General features: G+C 38.4%; 1 protein-coding gene across 2 annotated transcripts in view; it reads right to left on the reverse strand.

Annotated features, from left to right (window-relative positions):
• LOC126184748 (cell cycle checkpoint protein RAD17) overlaps window positions 1-2,863 on the reverse strand; it is a 141,864-nt gene extending 139,001 nt beyond the window's left edge. The window contains exon 1 of one of the 2 annotated variants that reach the window (XM_049927286.1): window positions 2,729-2,856. The gene's annotated coding sequence lies outside the window, so the exon portion shown is untranslated. Of the gene's footprint in view, window positions 1-2,728 lie in introns of both variants that reach the window. The other variant, XM_049927287.1, reaches the window with a different exon arrangement.
• Between the last annotated feature and the right edge of the window lie 3,137 nt (window positions 2,864-6,000).

The following is a 6,000-nucleotide window of genomic DNA, read 5'->3' on the forward strand; positions in this document are numbered from 1 at the left end:
GAGGTGTTGTGGTTTTGGTTTTGTTTTTCATAGTTGTAGGTGTTGGTTTTTTCATATCAATAGTTGTGGTTGACCTGTAAAGGTCAAGGAAAATGACCGATTCCAATTTTCGTAGTTTTATATGTAGGTATTGGTGTTTTGGTATCCTCAGCAGTGGTCAAGGGAAATGTCTGATTCCAATTTCCGTAGTTTTCGCTGCAGGCATTGGTGTTTTGGCATCGTCAACCGCGGTTGACCTATATAGGTCAAGGGAAGTGTCAGATTCCTATAGATTTTGTAATTATTTTTTTGTTTGTCTTTTTGTGTGTTTTGGGATCGTGGTGTGTTTTGTTTTACTGTTATATTTAGCTTGTCTCCTCCCAAAAAACCCCAATTTCCCACAGTTGTCCCAGTAGTTTGAATGTATTTTAGGAGGAAGATGTTATTGTCTTATTTATACGTATTTTCGTGTTTGTTGCTGTGTGTATGTAGTGACATCATAGGCACCATATTGGAGACACTTAGAATAGCCATTTCCGCCATACTGATGATATCATGCATCAAAGCAGACGGGTGGAATCGGACACCTCCGTAATCCCGCAGCTTCATATGTTGCTGTGAGTAACAACCTTTTGCAAGGTACCCAAATGAAAAATGTCCATTGCAAGGAATTCCCTTAGTAATGTTTGCTCGGATACTGGTAGAAATCAACTTGCATTCACTGACAGCAGCAATTCCTGTTGGATTTGAAATCAATCATCATTTGCAAGGTGTGATACTTGTCTCCATTCCATGACAGTTAGGCACCTTTAAAAAAAGTGTCCTTACGCAGTGTTATGTGCTTTCACGTGGTGCACCATTCCTTAAAGACACGATGGACAGTTCATATAGATACATCAGTAAGTATGGCAACTTCATTTAAGGTGTGGTCATGGCAATGTCCAAACACTGGCTCTCGTGTCGTTCTATCAGTACTCCACATCGACCAGGCTTGCTGTGCCGATTCTATACTAGTAACTGGCACCTACACATCCCTTCAACACCATGTGACTTATGTAATCAGTGTTGGGTCACATGACATCCTGGTACCAGTTCTACATCATCCCGAGTGCTTTACCTATTTTATAAATTACAATGAAATTATAAGTATTATCAACTTTTGTCCAACAAAATGAGCATACACATTGGCAAATGTACTGTATTTAAGCAGACTAATAAGCAAATTACCAACAAAGTTTCAAGAATAGAGTTGAGATAGCAATTATCAGACTTCAAAATGGTTTACTCTAACTTAAGCAACTGCTAAGTCAGGTAGTTTTATACTGCCATAATTAACTGTTCCTCAACTATAAGATTCTACAGTGAAGTCTTGGATTTGTTCCTTTTCATAAGGATTTAAAACATGTTACCCTACTTTAAATCCCATATCTCTGCAAAAAGCCAAATCAAATATAAAAGACGGGAGGACAAAATGTCCCATCATCAAGCAGTGGTGGAAATCTGCAATGTGCAAACTGAACTATTATGGAAAAAAAGAAAAAAAAAACAGAAAAACACAAAATGGGTACTATTCATAACAATTTTTGAAACCAATAGAAATTAACAGAAAAAGAATTTTTATACAGCATAATTTATGACTGATCTGCAGTCTAACTTAAACTCTCAGAAAACAATGCCTGCAATGAACAAATGTTTCCAATTGACAATATGACGAGGTTATCACATTCACAGCAGTCCATCCTAGCTGTAGTCAAAGTAAGTTATAAATAGGAGAAATAAATGAAAGATTCTGATTCACATGAATAACATCTGGAAGCTTCAGGTGTCAGCATAAATTACACTGATCTTCAATTTCACATGTAAACTCCAAAATATACTGTAGCAGTGAAAAATTCAACACATTCACTACAGGAATGATCCGCAGTGAGTTAAACAAAATGAATGTAATTACTTGACAAAATTGTATACCTAAAACATGTTGATGGAGTCCTACTGTTTTTAAAGGCATTCGCAGTAGATGAAATAGAATGACCTTAAAAATTTGTGAGAAAGTGTTCTTAAGTAAAGCAAAATAATTCTGCACATAAAGTGAATAAGGCTGCCAAAAATTTTATTGTGGTGCAAAGACTGAGCTATGGAATACAGACTGTTAGCACTGTTATCTATGACTAATATCTTGATGTGCTGGCTAGATAGTTAGTGTGAAAGAGCTCCAAGTTTTTTTTTGAAAATGAGAGAAAGAAGATGAGAGACTTGCACACAACAAACTAGCATAGAAAGCTGCATCAAACAATCTTCGAACTATCTTCTGAGTTGATTCGGTCTGTGCATCGTACGGTACAGGATACACAAAATTATATCATTATTTCTATACAAGGCGGTAATGAGGTTAAAAGGACGACATAAAAAACAGGGCCACACACGTCAGATGACAGACGAAAAGAAATTCAAATAAGGTGTAAAAACAAATAAATGCAAAATATTTTGAGTAAATACTAAGTTACCACGCGACACTTCTATCTCACCAAAAGGACAACAACGAGGATTCACAAAACAGCTTCTGAGCCACGAATGAAAAGCGTATATGTCTTCTTCCCGTAATAGCAGACAGTCTCCTACATATACAGAAACTAATACAATTGACACAAATAAATTGTATACATCGTCAAACATCAACGTCAAAAAACTTCGAAACACTACTAAACGAAATCTTACTTAACTACGAACGACATTTATTGCTGTTACGTACTTTTTGTCACATTCTTTCCAAGATATTCAAACATCGCGCACACTACTTGTAACAACAAACATCCTTGATAACCAAAGTATTCTAACATACAGGACAACAACAGTCATCGCTACCTAGAAATCGGTACTCTTTGTCATATCAACGTGTGTACGTAGATAGCAACACAGAACAACAATAAGAAGGATACCCATAGAGCATTATACTCTGATTAGAAATGAAATATTTTTCTTTGCTGTTTCTACTGTTCTATTAATTGGTTTCTAATGTTATTTTTATTTTAACATTGGTACAAGAAAGACACATAGTCCTCACAGAGGTGCAATGTGGAGCAATTACAGATGATGTTCTGAGTCACATATGTAATGCATCACCAACGCAAGGTTAAAAATGCCATTGTCAGGCCTCTCTACAAAAAGGGGGACACCACAGATGTCAATAATTAGCGGCCAGTATCCTTGCTTACAGCACTTTCAAAAATCTTCGAGAAAGTAACGTACTCAAGAGTGGCTAGCCATCTCAAGAGTAATGGGATACTTAGTAAATCACAGTTCGGATTTCAAAAATGCTGTTACACTGAGACAGCGATATGAATTTCACTGTCCAAATAATAGAGTCTTTAAATAGTAAAATGTCACCAATAGGAATTTTCTGTGACTTATCCAAAGCATTTGATTGTTTGAACCATGGCATTAAGTTACGTAAATTGTAATTCTATGATATAAATGGAATAGCATATGAGTGGTTTAAGCTATACCTACAGAAAAAGAAGCAAAGAGTTTCCTTATATGGGTCAAGTGATTTAAATAAGTTTACCACTTCATCTAACTGGGGTGGAATTACATTAGGTCAATCATGGGTCCCCTTCTGGTCTTGATATATGTGAACGACCTCCCGTCCTATCTGAGACAGGAAGCTGAACTGACACTGCTTGCTGATGATAGAAGTATCATTATTAATCCAATAAAAGAAACTCCTAGTGAAAATGATACAAATAAGGTCTTTCGAAAAGTCAATAATTGGTTTTCTGCAAATGGGCTTGCTCTAAACTTTGAAAAAACACGGTACATTTAATTCCTTCAATAAATATAGCACATCAACAGAAGTCAGTACACAGGGTACAGCGTACTAACTTCTTGGGAGCAGCTTTTTCAGCTCTGTCTGAAAGAAACCCGAAGTTGTTCTTTCTTTCACCAGGCAACGTACTGAAGATTATTTTAGATCGATACAACACGCCTTTCAGATATAGGTCCTTACTAAGTTATGTACTTCTCTATGAAAATCATTCCCACTTCTACTTTGATATAATCATGAACTTGGGTATGTAATGCTGAAAATGCCCTGTGCACTTTCAGATGAGTCATAAATTCGTATATACGTGGTGAACTGCATAATAAGTAACATACATTTTATTTTATGAACATTTTAAGATATTGAATCCTCATTCTGGCAACACCCTCCTGGCTGTGGCTAAGCCATGTCTCCACAATATCCTTTCTTTCAGGAGTGCTAGTTCTGCAAGGTTCGCAGGAGAGCTTCTGTAAAGTTTGGACAGTAGGAGACAGGGTACTGGCCGAAGTAAAGCTGTGACGATGGGGCGTGAGTCATGCTTGGGTAGCTCAGTTGGTAGAGCATTTGCCCGCAGAAGGCAAAGGTCCCGAGTTCGAGTCTCAGTCCGGCACACAGTTTTAATCTGCCAGGAAGTTTCAGTCTAAGATACTGACACGAAGTTTTAGGCATACAGGAGCACATAGTTTTGTTGCTTGTTGAACCCTCTTCACCCCGGTTTCAAGTGAGATATTGAAGAAAATTCGTTTTTTAATGGATCAATATACTTTTTAATGGCATTTGAAAGCTTTGGAAAGAATGAGTGCATCAACATACCTCTTGTTAATGGAGGCATTGCAAATTTTCAGAAAAACTGCTGAGATATGTGCTACAATTGAAAAGCAAAGTGACCGGAATCGGCTATTGCAGTGTAAACACCTCCAAGTGGATATCTCATACAAGGTTCCACTATTCTATCAAGCCCTTCAGCTATTTACTTGTTTCCTCAAAAGTTGTTCACTAAAACATGAGTACATACGTACATTTGAAACAGTTTTTCCAACTGTATATACACAGTAGAGCATTGCATCTGCATGATGAAACAGCATGAGTAGCACTCACTGCCCATCACTTTGCTTTGCATATGAACGCAGAAGCACATGGCCAGCTGTTTCTACACTAGGTACCATGCAGTTTAACTCTGTATCACGTGGCCCCCATTCACCAAGTGCTTGGCAATTATTAGGAAACATGGGCTCTACACAGCTCCATCGCAACATGGTGCTACTACTGGGCCTGGCAAGCGTTGGAATGCATTTATGATTATAATTTCTTTTTACCTGTTAATTTCCCCCCCATGAACCATGGACCTTGCAGTTGGTGGGGAGGCTTGCATGCCTCAGCGATACAGATGGCCGTACCATTGGTACAACCACAACGGAGGGGTATCTGTTGAGAGGCCAGACAAACGTGTGGTTCCTGAAGAGGGGCAGCAGCCTTTTCAGTAGTTGCAGTCTGGATGATTGACTGATCTGGCCTTGTAACAATAACCAAAACGTCCTTGCTGCGCTGGTACTGCGAACGGCTGAAAGCAAGGGGAAACTACAGCCGTAATTTTTCCCGAGGGCATGCAGCTTCACTGTATGGTTAAATGATGATGGCATCCTCTTGGGTAAAATATTCCGAAGGTAAAATAGTCCCCCATTCGGATCTCCGGGCGGGGACTACTCAAGAGGACGTTGTTATCAGGAGAAAGAAAACTGCCGTTCTACAGATCGGAGCGTGGAATGTCAGATCCCTTAATCGAGCAGGTAGGTTAGAAAATTTAAAAAGGGAAATGGATAGGTTAAAGTTAGATATAGTGGGAATTAGTGAAGTTCGGTGGCAGGAGGAACAAGACTTCTGGACAGGTGAATACAGGGTTATAAATACAAAATCAAATAGAGGTAATGCAGGAGTAGGTTTAATAATGAATAAAAAAATAGGCGTGTGGATAAGCTACTACAAACAGCATAGTGAACGCATTATTGTGGCCAAGATAGACATAAAGCCCACGCCTCCTACAGTATTACAAGGTTATGTGCCAACTAGCTCTGCAGATGACGAAGAAATTGATGAAATGTATGATGAGATAAAAGAAACTATTCAGATAGTGAAGGGAGACGAAAATTTAATAGTCATGGGTGACTGGAATTCGAGTGTAGGAAAAGGGAGAGAAGGAAACATAG

This window comes from Schistocerca cancellata, chromosome 4 (genome assembly GCF_023864275.1).
Source record: "Schistocerca cancellata isolate TAMUIC-IGC-003103 chromosome 4, iqSchCanc2.1, whole genome shotgun sequence".
Classification (NCBI taxonomy): Eukaryota; Metazoa; Arthropoda; class Insecta; order Orthoptera; family Acrididae; genus Schistocerca; species Schistocerca cancellata.